Raw genomic sequence first — 10,886 nt, 5'->3', positions numbered from 1 at the left:
AGGCACTGGGGGCCTAGCACCCCACACCCAGGCAGTGTCAGAGCTGGGCTCATAGGCAGCAAGAGCTACTTAACCGGTTGTTTAATGCCTAGCGCTATTCATGGTACAGTTATGGGCTCGACCATTTTGGTCCTTAAAATAATATATTCGTATTCTTGGAGACAGAGGAAGAAGATGGGCATTATTCTTCTCTCCCTGAAGGACCAACGCTTTACCCAATGGTGTGCAGTTTCCTGGAAATGTAAATTTTCCCACAACTGATAGGCATAGCACTAAGTGGGTGGGGCCAGCACTTGCTGTAGGTGGAAATGCACAAATCTTTGCTGTTTCTTGTTACTCACGGGAACTCAATCAACAGCTTCACCCCCAGATTAAGCCGCAACAACAGGAAACACCCTCTGAAGAGCAGCTGCCAGGACCTTAAGATTTTATGTGATTAAGAAAATAGCATTCTCTTTGCTAGAAAGCCTCTGGGTGCTTGCACAACACTTTAAGACCAAAACTCATAAATAACATTGGCAGTTTAATTACCCAGACCAGCCTGAGAAGCTAAATTGCATCTCCCCACCTCAAGCTCTCAGACATCCCTCAATGACGCCCAAAGTTAACACGTGATCTAAATGCCTCAAGTTTCTGTTAACACTTTCCACAGGCAAACAAGGGTCCCTCCCTGTGCCCCAGGTTTCTGGTGTTCAGCAGGGTTTTCGGGGCATAGGACCAGGTGTCTGGCCTCAGCGAGCACCAGGTCTCCAACTGAGGGGCTTGGCAGGGGCAGGTTCTCTGGGCATGCACATCAGGTCACCGGCAGAGCTGCATGTAGACCGACCACGGAGAGGCTGGCTACACCATGTTGGGAGGGATGGGGAGGGCCGGCACGAGTGACTTTTCATAGTTGCCCCGTAGTTCACAGGGAGACAGGGTGAAGGCAAGCACAGGGGGAGGCTCTCCTCGTGGTGGTCAGAGACCACGCGGGACACCTGGCAAGCACGTTCACGTCAGACACAGAATCTGCATGTGGTCCTCCAGACTCCACAGGTGGCTCCCTGTGCACTTCCTGGTCTCCACCTACCATCCCGATTTCTCCACAGCCCTTCCCCTTCAGTATGTTAAGGGTGAAAAGGGGTGTGAAGGAAAGGAAGTCACCACACTGTGTGATCCGGCGTGAGTCTTGCTCTGCTGCGATTTTTATCCTGTGTCTGGAATGGCAAGTTGGTCCTGTCCCTGTTTTGGAGAACTTTGCAGGCAGCACCAGGGCCATTTGAGCCACTGGGAGCTTCCCCTCCTGAGCACAGAGCATTAGGACCTGCGGTGAGCTCTCAGCTGGGGCAGCCACAGTCCCTTGAGGAACCTGTTTCAGCTGCAAATCAGACCCTTCTCACAGCCACTCACAGCATGGCCGAAAATACACCTTTTTCCTAGAAAGTCTATCTGATTTCTTAGCATCTGAGATTCTTACTCAGGCCAGTTCCACCTAAAAGACATATTTCTTCTGACAGAAGTGTAAGTTTTCCTGAGCTGTCAACACACAAAGCAATTCTCGTCCCCCAGTGCACTCCCAAGCTGTCCCCAGAAGGAGGAAGTGGGCTCCCTGCTTCTCACCACAGGCTACTTCTCCACCAAACATGGAAGGCGAGCGCACCGCCCACCCAGAAACAGGACGAGCCCGTCCAGCCAAGGTGCTGTACCTTTCCATCAGTCTGTCACTCCTTACACCTCTTCTGGATGCATGCCCAGCAGAGAATTAGTGTCTGAAACCTGCAGACTTCCTGACAAAGAGGAGCTCTTCTGGCTCCGGCCAGGGGAGCCAAGTAGGGCCTGGGTGCCGCCAGGGCGTGTCTGAGCCAAGCAGGGCCCCGGTGCCACCAGGGCGTATCTGGACTTAGTGGTTCCCTTGTGCCAACTCACTGGACCCAGACATCAAATCAAATGAGTGGCATTAAAATGTGAGGAGAAAATAATAAACCCACACGTCAAGAACGCCCCCTTGATCGAGAGGAAAGTGGCCCAAACCACCTGTTAGAGACCCAACTTTCAGAAGGCTTTTTGATGAACGATGAATTAGGCAGCTGGTGGCACCTGCCAGAGCTCTGCAATCTGATTGATCTGTTCTGAAATCAATCAACAGCAAAGTATTGAGTGCTTACTGCAGCCTTCCACAAATGATGTGCAACAAATGAAGCCCAAGCACGTAGCCACCTTCCAGCACCTTGCAGTTTCATACAGCACATAAACGTAACTCACGGGAAGAAAGGTTTGAAAATAGCCATATAGACATTTTCCACCTACATACCAATACACACCATTACTGTTTTCTAGCAAACGTCCACCGCTCTGCCACCTACAACACTCCCCATTGCCTTAGACACTCTTTCCAAATTAGAAAACAAAACAAAACAGCCAAAGTTGCTGAGTGAAATCCAAGCTGAGCATGAGAGTGTACATGAGAGGCTGGAGGCAGTACGGGTTCAGGCGGCCGAGTTCTGTTGGGGAAGGTGAATAGGGTCTGGAGGTGGACGGTGGTGATGCTCACACCGCAGTGTGAATGTACTTAATGCCACTGAACTACACACTTAAAAATGGGTAAGACATTGCATTTTATGTTACATATGGGTGACCAAAATAAAAAATATGTATTAGTTGGAAACAGGGAGAAGATGAGAAATCGTTGTTATAATTTTTTACCAAATAAAATGATCTCAGTCAATTCATTCGACTGCTGCTAAAGAGAAAAAGCAATAAAATATTATTTCTCTCATTAAGAATTTGCTTTTGGAAATTGACATTGAAGTCCTGCTTGTTTCAAGTCTTTGGCGATGCAAGAGAAACTGACCCACAATTTATTCAGGGACACTCACGAGGCGACCACAGACTTCACGACAACCTAGAATTCCTTCCTTCTGTGTTCTAGCTGGACACGCTGCTGACAAAATGCCCCTATGTCTTACTGCATTTACTCAAGCTCAGAGAACCCTCAATTTCGTAAGTGGATGCAATCAGTTTCTGGACACATTGCCTGGAAGGCTGAAGTGATCCTGCTGCTTGCTTGCATTTAGGTCTGAGCACCTGACCTGAGTGCCTGCTTGCCGAGTGCATTCCTGACATGGGCTAGACACAAAGAGAATGAAAAGGCAGGCTGGGAATTCAAGCAGAAAGCATCCCGAAGTTGTCTGGGTTCTGTAAGAGTAAAGAATGGGCAAAATTAGCCTCCAAACCCTGCCAGCTCCCCTCCACCGCGAAACCAGTTGTTAAGGAGGAACCAGTGGTGGGACACATCCTCCACAAAGAGGAAGACGTGGATGTGCCTTTGCACCGATTCTAAGACAGGCGACCTGAGCCCATAGAGGGAGACGAGGCCCTGGGTGGCGTCAGGGAGGACGCCTGATAGGATGGACACGGGAGAGGTCTGGGGGGGGGGCAGGTGCGTGCCCCGGCACCTCAGGGGAGGCGTTCACAGCCAAGGGCACCCTACAAGCAAAGGGGAAGCACGGCTGAGGGCAGTCTAGACTGGACCTCGGCAGGCCATGAGCTTGAGAACAGGAGGGACTGGACCAGGCAGAGTCCTCCAGGGATCATCTGGATTTCCTCCACTGAGCCTGCCAGGACCACATGGATGTACCTGCATCCACCCGGAGTCCACACTGGGTACCAGTGCTTTATCACTAGCCACAAATGCCAAAGGCAGGGTGCTGTGGGAGAGGTGTTTCTCCAGAGAATCTTGAGCAGCGGAGGCATTCCATGTGATTTCTGTGTGCCCATTTCTTCGTAGACAATGGGATTCACAGCATGGTCAGTCTCAGGGTCCCTAGGAGGTCCGCCTTCAGAGCCCGTGCTCTGAAACCACAGGATCCCCTCCTCTGATGGTTACTATGAAGTCTGACATCCTTAGGCCACAGGCTGGCCTAATACGGGCCTTGAGTCAGTTACTGGGATCCAGTTTCTCCATTGTATAATGGGAAGGCTAATGTATATTTTATATATACATTATGAGGAATAAACTTATGAGGAATAAACAGACCAATGTTTCTAAAACACATTGCCTTATATAGTAAATGCCTTATAAGAGAAAAATGGTCTAAAAGTTAGACTATGCATAGAATTTAATTCCCTTTAATTCCTTGCCTTTCAGGATTATCTAATTAGTTATAAATATTTATATTTTGTTGATTTCATATTATTTAAACAGGTTATACTTATTTGAAATTAATGCAATTAAAAAGTAATAATCAGTCTAGCAAAGTTGTGTGAGAACACAGTGCCTAGGCGTGGCTGTTGAAAGTGTGAATCAGTGCAACTTTCTGAGGCGCAACCTTTCCAGTGTACATAAGCCATTCACCTTTTGTGTCTGTTTTCTAAAGATATTAAATGGAGATGGACACGTATTTAGCTGCCTGTGAACGTGTGGTTGCAGGTGTGTCTATCGAGGTCGAGCTGGGAGATGACACAGACCCAACGACTTAACAAAGAGAATTCGACATGAATAATCACTAGCCGTGTATTCAAGACTGAAAAGAAAACACTGAGGTGCTCACTGGGTGAGCTGCAGGAAGTAGAAGGAGCAGGCTGGTGCTCCCAGGGACTTCCTAGCAGGAAAGACACAGGTGGCCAAGTGCAGGCCCAGACCTCCAGAACCAGCACTGGGTGATGCGGGGCTGAGCAAGGAGTCACCCCGCAGGCAGCACAGCAGGGATTGGGGACCTGCATCCAAGCTGCAGATTCATCACCTGTTACATGCACCAACAAAGATTGAACATCCACATAACCATGAGCCAGGGCAGGTGACAGAGACAGAGGACAGCACTCACCCAGTGCCAAGCAAAGAGCACAGGTTACCCGTGTGATGTGGTGTGGCTCTGTGTCCCCACCCACATCTCAGCTCAAATCGTAATCCCCCCGTGTTGAGGGAGGGAGGTGACTGGGTCATGGGGGCAGTCTCCCCTATGGTGGTCTCATGATAATGAGTAAGTTCTCACAAGATCTCATGGTTTTATAAGCATCTGGCGTTTCCCCTGCTTGTACTTCTCTCTCCTGCTGCCATGTGAAGAAGCTCCTTGCTTCCCCTCATCTTCCACCATAATTGTAAGTTTTCTGAGGCCTCCCCAGCCACGCGGAGCTGTGAGTCAATTGAACCTCTCTGCTTCATAAATTACCCAGTCTCCGGTATTTCTTTATAGCAGTGTGAAAACACACCTATAGTAGGTGTGACTGCACTGTGTGCACTATGTAATTTCATTTTTAACATAAAATATAAGGCCCCCAAAAGATAGAAATGCACCCTAAACAGAGTTGTAGAAATGTGACTCTGGAAGGTGAGATTTTGAAAACTGTTTCTTTTTCTTTCGTTTTTTTCCAATTGTTCTATAATAAGCATGTATTACTTTTGTAATGGCAAGAAAACAGTATGCTTTTTGTTGTAACAGATTAAACGTATGAACAAATAGGTGAGTCTAGTTCACATTTAGGTTTAAGGCTGGGGAATCCTGTCTGCTCACACCACAAAGAAATGACAAACACGGTTCCCAACACTCATCCCACTCCGGTTCCGGGGTGACGCTCCCAGAAAATATCTTCCTGTGGAGAGTTTTGCAAATAGAAATCTTTCTAGTGATGGTAAATATTGGTAAACATACGAAAACGCTTCTTCCTCTGGAGGCTGTTTGCTTACTTTCCTGGTCACCGTTAGTTTCTGCCAACCATTCTTTGAAACCTCAGTGGATTTTGTTTAAATTTCCCCCTTTCTCTTTGCTTAAGAAAATGTTATTTTTTTTCATTTACTAAGTATTTGTTATTGACCCAGTTATTTATTTATACCCCTCCTCGTTTTATGAGGAACTTAATAAAGCTGGCGTTGATGTGTAAGTTTACCAATATATAAATTAAATTACATGAAATGGTCAATAATCAATATTCAACTTTTGTGTGTGTGTGAGAGAGAGAGACAGAGTCTCATGTCCCACTCTGTTACCCAGGCTGGAATGCAATGGCGCAATCTCGGCTCACTGCAACCTCTGCCTCCCTGGCTCAAGCGACTCTCCTGCCTCAGCCTCCTGAGTAGCTGAGATTATAGGCGCCCATCACCACACCTGGATAATTTTTGTATTTTTAGTAGAGATGGGGGTTCGCCATGTTGGACAGGCTGGTCTTGAACTCCTGACCTCAGGTGATCTGCCTGCCTTGGCCTCCCAAAATGCTGGGATTACAGGTGTAAGCCACCACACCTGGTCTATTCAACCTTATTAAAAAAAAAAAAAAAGCAACTTCACGTGGTTCAATCCAATGTAAAACATTGTAAATCCAATGTCTGATACTGAAACACACTCTGTAAAATTAATTTGGATTTTATTTTCCATTCAACTTTTGTTTAATTGTCAGATCATATACAATTGCATATGGCCATGTACAAGGTGGTGTGTGGATACATGTTTACATTGTGGGATAATTAAATCAAGCTAATTAACATATTCACCACCTCACATACTGTTTTTGTGGTAAGAAGATTTAAAATCTACTCTTTTAGCAATTGTGAAATATATATTATTCCTAGGTGGAATTTTACTACACATTGGGCAGATTCTGGTTATAACACTGAAATGGATTTAGGTTTTACATGGCTAACTTTTAGATCATGTTTACCTATAAAACCTATGCCTTTCTTCTAAATTCTTTTCCTTTCCCCGATCCTCCGGAAAAAAAAAAAAGATGACTCTGACAGGCTTTCTTCACATCAGAAAGTATTTTACTCACATCTCTATTTATACTCTACAATGGTTGTAATTACAAAATCTATTAAAATGTTTTTAAATACTTTAAAATATCATACAAACACAACTATATATGTGTACAATATAATTTAAAAAGGAAAATAATCATATTTCCCCAACAAAACCTAAAATCTGTATTTCCTAAAATATTCTTATATAATTTATATTTTTAAAATATAATTCACTAAAATAATGTGTTATTATTTTATTGTGTACTGAATTACTACATATTTGGATATCCTCTTTTATCTCATCGTTCTAGCTAAAACTGGTTAGTACTTGTGAATCTTGTTTTTTCTATTAGCTCCACGTTCCTTCCGGCATATGCTGGAGATTTTCCGTTATCTTCAGCATCTTTGATCTTTGTGGACAGAATGCTGAATGTAGGTGTGAAACTTAAATGCAAATGAAACTTAGCTGAAATGCTACATGCTTTCCGTTTTCTTCAATAAGAAGCATGCACATAACTAGCAGTAGCTAATGCAATCTGAGTACTTACAAGATATCTCACATTGTTCTAGTTGCTTCATGTCTGAGCTCCTGTATTTCTGTGATTTTTGTTGGCGATAACTACTCTTAGTACCCTCATTCTGCAAATAATGAAACTGATGCAGACACAGCAAGTAAGTGGCCAGAGGTCACACATAATCTTTGTGTTTAACTGGTAAAGTGGAGAAAAAAGCAAGATTCACCTCACCCTCATTACTGAGGATGCGGCAGTGTGAGTGTGTGTGGGGTGCTGGTGCAAAAAAGGATGGCGGCCACTGGAACCAGATCCCCACTCACATCCCGGGAAAACAAGGTGGCAAAGGAACACAAGGGCCACACAGTTCCTCTGCCTGGACCCCCAGACCAGCAGGCCAGTTCAACCTGAGGCTCAGCTGCACACTCCGGCTCACAAAAAGAATATGCCACTTCGTATGCTTTCTAGAATGGCTACAACAAAACAAACAGACAACACCAGGTGCTGGCAGGATGTGGACTGACGGGGGCTCCTACACACTGCTGGTTGGATATGCAATGCACAGCCACTCTGAAAACTGGCAGTTTCTTAAAAGGTTAAGCATCTGTCTACCCTAAGACCCATCCACTCCACCTCAAGATATCCACCCACTTCCAAGAGAAATGAAAACATATGTCCACAAAACGTCTCATACAAGAAGAATCAGGGAAGTTCATCTATAACAGCCACAGACTAGAAATAATCCAAATGCCCATCCACTGCTCGGGAGACAAGAGAGGCTGCAGTGTCACCATCAAGCGGAGGGAAGGATGATTCCTGTAAGATGGACAAATGTCAAAGGCTAACTTAGGGTGCTAGAAATCCCAACAGTGAATGCTTGGAACCAGGCCAAAGAAAATGCATGAGTTATAGAAAGGCTCTTCCCTGATTCGGTGTGTGTGTGAGTTACATGGGTGTATACAACAGTCAAAACTCATCAGACTGTATCCTTATGATCTGTCCATTTCACCATGTGCTTAAATAAAGAAACAAACAAATGATAAATATGCATAATCTATGATCCAGCAATTCCACTTCTTTGTATATCCAACCAAAAGAAATGCGCAAGTGTCAGGGCAGCAACAGCCGAAAGAGGAAACAACTGGATTCTGTGTTAGTAGCAGAGTGGATAAACTGCAACTATGTTCATGGGGATATATTATTATTCATTCTGCTGCTAAACTGTAACGGTATCCTCAGGGATATAGTTACATTCCGCTACTACATGCAGTGTAAAAATGAAGGAACCGGCTTGGCGCACTGGCTCACTCCTGTAATCCCAGCACTTTAGGAGGCTGAGGCGGGCAGATCACAAGGTCAGGAGTTCAAGACCAGCCTGGCCAACATAGTGAAACCCCATTTAAAAATGCAATAAATTAGCCGGGCATGGTGGCACCTGCCTATAATCCAGCTACTCAGGAAGCTGAGGCAGGAGAATAACCTGAACCCAGGAGGTGGAGGTTGCTGTGAGCCGAGATCTCACCACTGCACTCCAGCCTGGGCGACAGAGCAAGACTCTGTCACACACACACAAAAAATAAATGAACTGTTGCTATGTGGCATACCATGGGTGTGGTTCAAACATCATATTGAACAAAAGAGGCTAGACACAAAAGACAGCATGGTGCCATTTATAGAAAACTCACCAAGAGACCAAATAACCTACGACATTGCATGGCAGGACATGTTAGGAGGTGGTGGGGGTGGTGACAGGAAGGAATGCACCAGAAACATGTGGGTGACAGGTCTGTGCCTACTTGCTAGCGGGTGTCTCCACGTGTCAGAATTCTGTCTGCAGCCTGGCAAAAGTAAGTTGTGGAAAGATGCGATACCTGTCCCCTCCCTCTCGTTCTTGGAACTGACGTCTCCTGGATGGATCCTAGCAAATGGTAATAATCAGATGGGTCGGGTCCGTGTACAACATCAACCTGCTGTTTTCTGTTTGTTTGACTGTTTTCTTTATGCTTGTGAGTTCTCTGTCTAGGCCATACCTTGGACACTTGGGGACTCACTGCCGGGGGAAATGAAGAGGTGAAAACGCTCTGAGTCCTCCTTTGCTATCAGGTCAAGAACTAAATTACAGAAAGATCCTAAGAAAATCAATGTCATCTATGCTCGTTTGAATAGTTTGCCACAGAGGATAAGTAAAAAACAAAAAGACCCACAAGTCCTCTTTTGAAGTCTTTCTTTTCATTTTATATTATTTTTTCCAGGTAATTTGCAGATTGCAATCTCATCTTTTCAAAGCAATTGGACACGTCTTCATACCAAATTTCACTCAAGGGAACCCGTGTGCACATCTGCACTGCACTCTGGGCAGGGAACCTGCGTGCACATCTGCAGTGCACTCTGGGCAGGGAACCTGCGTGCTCGTCTGCAGTGCACTCTGGTCAGGGAACCTGCGTGCACATCTGCAGTGCACTCTGGGCAGGGAACCTGCGTGCTCGTCTGCAGTGCACTCTGGGCAGGGAACCTGTGTGCACGTCTGCAATGCACTCTGGGCTTTATGTCTAAAGGTATGGTCCTTTGCTTTATTCTTTACCTTTGCCCTAAGAGATAAGCATTGCTTGGAGCAGTTCCATAGCAATAATCATTAATCTTGTTGTGTAATCATAGACAGGTCTCCTAACCTCTAAATCATCTCGTTTCTTCAGTCAATCAGCAGGGTTTGTTGCAAGCAGAATGCAGAAGCCATGTAAGGCCACAGAACAGTTACAGACGACGAGGAACAGCGAGCGTCCCTCTCCCATTCAATGGGAGCCACCTGCGCCAGCCCACGCCACAGACCACAGCGAGGATGCGCGCCTAAGAACGGTGGTGGTTAGAGCTAAGGTATGGGGACTATACACCATAAATATTCCTGAATTACTTAGTTCAGAGGTAGAGTTAACATAACTGCTTCTTTTAATTATATGATCTAAAGCATACATGAGAATAATCACCAAACTCCCATACTAGGCGATATGGCGTGGGTCTCTGTCCCCGCCCAAATCTCACATTCAAGTGTAACCCCCAGTGTTGGAGGTGGGGCTGGTGGGAGGAGCCGGATCATGGGGGTGGATCCTCCATGAAGTCCTTAGCACCCTCCCCTCCATGCTGTTCTCTTGAGGGAGTTCTCAGGAGATCTGGCTGTTTAAAGGGTGTGGCACCTCCTGCCTCTCTCTCTAGGTCCTGATCCAGCTTTGCCTTCTGCCATGAGTGAAAGCTCCCTAAAGCCTCCCCAGAAGCAGATGCCACCACGCCTCCTGCATAGCCTGTGGAGGAAACCTCTTCTTTTCCTTATAAACTAAATCTCTTTTCTTTATAATTACCCAGTCTCGGGTATTTCTTCATAGCAAGGCGAAAATGGACTAATACACCAGGTATACGCCAACAGTTGAATAAATAATCATTTAATTTAATCCAATACAAAATTATTTAACAGTTACACTTATACAATTATATATATTTCCCCAAAAGTTTATTTCTCAAAGATTAAGGTGTATCCTTACTTTGTAGTCATAACTGAGTGTCTGCTTGTTAATGGTATTGCAGTTTATATAAAATAAAAATGGTGGAAACACCGTGTGCTACTTTCCGGGACTTGCTGCCCCCTGCAGGGTGTGTGTGCATCTGCAAGTGAACCT

At 45.4% G+C, this 10,886-nt stretch overlaps 1 long non-coding RNA gene across 1 annotated transcript; it reads left to right on the top strand.

The window, feature by feature from the left end:
* The first annotated feature begins 8,928 nt into the window (after positions 1–8,928).
* On the top strand, positions 8,929–10,788 carry LOC111550289. Its single transcript, XR_002733993.2, has 4 exons — positions 8,929–9,324; positions 9,474–9,776; positions 9,915–10,092; positions 10,429–10,788. It is a non-coding gene; the product is annotated as an uncharacterized LOC111550289 (long non-coding RNA).
* The last annotated feature ends 98 nt before the right edge of the window (positions 10,789–10,886 follow it).

The sequence above is a fragment of the Piliocolobus tephrosceles genome, chromosome 5, assembly GCF_002776525.5.
Source record: "Piliocolobus tephrosceles isolate RC106 chromosome 5, ASM277652v3, whole genome shotgun sequence".
NCBI lineage: Eukaryota > Metazoa > Chordata > Mammalia > Primates > Cercopithecidae > Piliocolobus > Piliocolobus tephrosceles.
Note: the sequence above shows the minus strand (reverse complement) of the source record. Positions and strands in the feature narration are given on the sequence as shown.